The 4067-nt window shown below is 50.0% G+C and overlaps 1 protein-coding gene across 1 annotated transcript in view; it reads left to right on the top strand.

The window, feature by feature from the left end:
* Nucleotides 1-1257: 1257 nt before the first annotated feature.
* The window catches only part of POMC (proopiomelanocortin), a 7409-nt gene continuing 4599 nt past the window's right edge, over nucleotides 1258-4067 (top strand). Inside the window, exon 1 of the mRNA XM_007455510.1 lies at nucleotides 1258-1360. The gene's annotated coding sequence lies outside the window, so the exon portion shown is untranslated. The remainder of the gene's footprint in view (nucleotides 1361-4067) is intronic.

The raw sequence follows: 4067 nt of genomic DNA, 5'->3' as shown, positions 1-4067 counted from the left end.
TGGGAATGTTGTGGATGGCTGAAGTGCCAGGACACAAAATGGAGAGGTTGGAGATGACCCTGGAAAGAGGCCAAGCCCAGGTAGTAAAGTACCGTATTTACTGTTAAGGAGAGTGAATCTCTCCTGTGGCCCAAAAGAAAAGGATTGCTGAATGTCAATGTCACCAACCAGAAATTCTCAAGGGAGTCCTGGAGTCTAAAAGAGGGTCTGATTGGGAATAAAGAAATTTCCTGCAAATGACAGATGAAACAAGCATCTTGAAGTTCAGTTTAGTCCCAACACTCCTGCTCACCCCTGCCGCTCCTCACAATTTGCTTTTGCTTCTTTACTCCAGGTCAAGGTAGAGACTCTTCCATCGCAGGTTTGAGTGCTGTCCTCTCCTTCCTGGCCTGACGTGTGAGACTAGCACCAAGCCAGACCTCCAAGACCAGGTTTGGAGAAGACTGAGAATCCCCAGACCACTCTGTCAGCTCATCGGCACAGGGAAAATACTTCAGCCACTCCTCACAGAGGACTCCCTCCTCCCTCCACTAATAGGCTAAGGTTAACAGCACTTTTTCCTTGGGGTTTAGGGCACAGGAGGGAGCCTGCCAGGGACTAGGCTTTGCAGAGGAGGCCCCAGTGGGACAGTGCAGCACACCTTCACACCCTCAAGAAGGCAACGTGTCCTGGGCCTCAGGTGAGTGACTCCTGACCTTCTCTGCCCCTGGTCTCTCCAACCTGTAACAGAGGGATTGTGACTGCTTGTGACATTTTCACATCACAGTTTCCAAATGCTGGGGAAATCTGAGGCATCACAGACGTACTCCCTGGGCGGTGGTATTTACCTCCAAATGCGAAGGAGGCAGATGCCAGCCCAAGCACGTACACAGGTAACTTCACCCTCTCCTCAACGACCTCAGCGGGCGCGCTAGACCTGCCCCATACCTGGGTGCTAAGCCTCCCGCTCGTCCTAACTGGAGACCCAAAACCATCCTTAATTAAGTTCTTTCCTGCCCGCTGCCAGGTGTGCCCTTCAGCTGGACAGTGTTAATTCCAGCCTCCGGGGGCAGGGATCCAGCCCCCTTTCCGGGCACGTCTGCTCTCGCGCTCAGCCCCTACCTGGAAACCCCCTCCTGCGCCCCACGGCCCCCCTTCCTGTGGACGGGGGAGTTGCCTGTTACGCTGCCGCTGCCGGGAAGTTCACTCACGTCCAGCGCCCACCCAGGCGAGCCCCGCAAGTATATAAGGACCGCGGAGAGGGAGCGGGACAAGGCGGCGCGAAGGAAGAGAAAGAGGGGAAGAAAAGTGACCGAGAGGCCGCCGAGCATCCTCGCCCCGGCGCAGCGGGAGTCGCCCGAGAGCAGCCTCCCCGCGACAGGTAGGGGCGCAACGGCGTGGAACCTCGCTCTTATCCCCGGACCCCTTGCCCCTGGGGCCTCGGGATGCTCTCGCCCAGCTCCGATCTCAGAGGTATCTTTGACTTGCCGCGGTCCTGAGTTCTTTAAAAACTTTCTGTACTGGGTGCAGCGTGGGAATCCGCCGGCAGCGGGGCGGCGAAGCCCAGCCTCTGGACGGTGGGAGAGCGGCTGCGACGGCTGAAAGTGGTGCCTTCCACGAGCTGGCAGCCACATCTCCACCGGGAAGGGGGGCTGCTAGGGCCCCTGAGACTCCTACTGCGTTCTGGGGAGATCTCGGGAGACCCAGTCTTTCGGGTTTTCTTCTGGTTTTCTGGGTAGGTGTCACTTCTTAAAAGATACCGTATACTATAGCGTAAATTGATGTTGGAAATGGGGGCAGAAGAGACGAGGCTAAAAGTCACAATAAACTCCCTGCATTCCAGACTTTTTTGGATTCAAATTTCTGAATCCTCGTTTCCCTGTCCGCCTCAGCGCACCCGACGACGGGGCCGCGCTCTGATACAGACATGGCCTCCTCTACGAAAAGCAGCTGGTGTTAAAAAGAGGTGGCCCGGATGGGAACTGTCCACGGTCCTGAACCACGCCGTCTCTTCCCTCAATAGGACCTCAGAATGGACCTTCTATCCCGCAGACCCTAGATTGCAGGGCAGAAGCGGCCGTAGGAGCCGATGGAAGCTCAGGCAAGATGGAGGCTCAGGCAAGGTGGGTTCCCAGTGAGGGAGAGAGAGTCTGCAGGGCATTTGGATTCTCCAAATTCTTCCTGAATAAATGGGGAGGTGGTGGTTCCCACAGGATGGCTGGAAGGAGCGAAGGAAAGTAAAAGTGTGCATTTGTTCTGTCCATTGTTGAGACATGTACAGACTTTGGCTTATGTAATGACTTAATGTTCCTTTGACATTCTGTTTTAGGACTTGATACGTGTGTATCATGGTGCAAGGACAAAGCTCTGCGCCTCTGTTCCTCTAATCTTTACAGAGGGCATGGCCAGTGTGCAATTTTATAGTAACAAACAAAATGTTTTGGGTGGTGCGGGAGGGAGGGACTGGGACTTTGGGGTTAGCAGATGTGATCTATTATATACAGGATGGCTAAATAACAAGGTCCTACTATAGAGCACAGGGAACGATGTTCAGTATCCTGTGATAAACCATAATGGAAAAGAATACTTTAAAAATTAAATTAAATAAAAAAAATGTTTTGTTTAGCTCATAGAGAATTCACCTACACAAATGAATTTCTAATAAGTGTAGTTCTATTATAAAGTTAATGTCAAGATTAGCAAATTCCAAATTTCTACTTATTTTTCCAAGCTTTCAATTATTGGACACTCCCTACTTACAGAAAGCACATTTGACATCTCCCTCTTACTTTATTGCTTTAAAAAATAACGCAATGTAATATTTGTTTTTTGTTGAAAAATAGAAAATATACAGAAGCAGAACAAAGACAAGTTGCTTTCAGGGAGCTATGTAACTTTTTACCAGGAGATTGCAGCTCTGAGAGGGTGGGGAGTGAGAATGTCACCATGTTGTACACATAGCCAATGGAGCAGGAGAGGAAATGCTCTCTGAGGCTTTTCAGGAAGGTCTGAAATCATGAGGTAAGTTTTTAGAAAATGAAATCATTCCAGGGCTTCCCTGGTGGCGCAGTGGTTGAGAGTCCGCCTGCCGATGCAGGGGACACGGGTTCGTGCCCCGGTCCGGGAAGATCCCACATGCCGCAGAGCGGCTGGCCCATGAGCCATGGCCGCTGAGCCTGCGCGTCCGGAGCCTGCGCTCCACAACGGGAGAGGCCACAGCAGTGAGAGGCCCGTGTACCGAAAAAAAAAAAAAAAAAAGAAAAAGAAAATGAAATCATTCCAGAATGGCCAACTTTGAGAAGAACTGAAATATAGTTGAGGGGACTGTCAGACCTGTATGATTTTACTTCCTTCTTTACTAATATGTTATTTTACAGTTGCCCTTAGTGATATAAAACTGCCATTTTTCTGCTTCTCTTGTAAACCTGGGCATTTTTTTCTGACCGAAATATGTTGTGTGGTCTCAGAGCTTTAACATAAATTGCCTTGTCCACCATATTCAGGCTTTGTACTTGAACTGGAGCACCAAAAGTCTACAACAGGAGCAGCCTGTCCCAGGTCACAACTGGACACCAAGGTTGACCAATGTTCTCCCAGTTGCCCTGAGTCGCTGATAGGTTAGGTCATTGGCTGCCAGCACCACCTAATGGCTGCTCTGAAAACACTCAGGCTGTGCTTGGCAACATGTTCAGAAGGGAGCCCTTTTGGCTTAGCTTTTGGGGGAAGGAGTGGGGTGGGACAGAGAGAAGGAAGTGGCTTCCTGAAATAGACAATGAGAGCCAGGGGGGAACTTTCACTTCCAGAGCCTTCCCTATAAAAAAGATTTGGCCCATGCCTCCACAAACAGGAGATTTCTTTAGGCAGATATTTTTAAATTAGGAGAGAAAATTAGTCATCCACACCTTAATGTGAATTACTTTTCTTATCTAATTAGGTTTCTTCCTAACAGCTGGTTGAAAAGATCTTCTGAAATCTGAAATGGTTGTGGAGTTGTTGGTGAGCTGATGACAGAACTCAGAGTCATTTCAGAGGGCTGAACTTCATGACAGGGGACAGGGCAGTGTGAAAGCTAGAAAGCTGGGGAAAGA

The sequence above is a fragment of the Lipotes vexillifer genome, unplaced genomic scaffold (assembly GCF_000442215.2).
Source record: "Lipotes vexillifer unplaced genomic scaffold, Lipotes_vexillifer_v1.1 scaffold131, whole genome shotgun sequence".
NCBI lineage: Eukaryota > Metazoa > Chordata > Mammalia > Artiodactyla > Lipotidae > Lipotes > Lipotes vexillifer.
The sequence above is the reverse complement of the archived record's forward strand: the minus strand, read 5'-3'. Positions and strand labels throughout refer to the sequence as shown.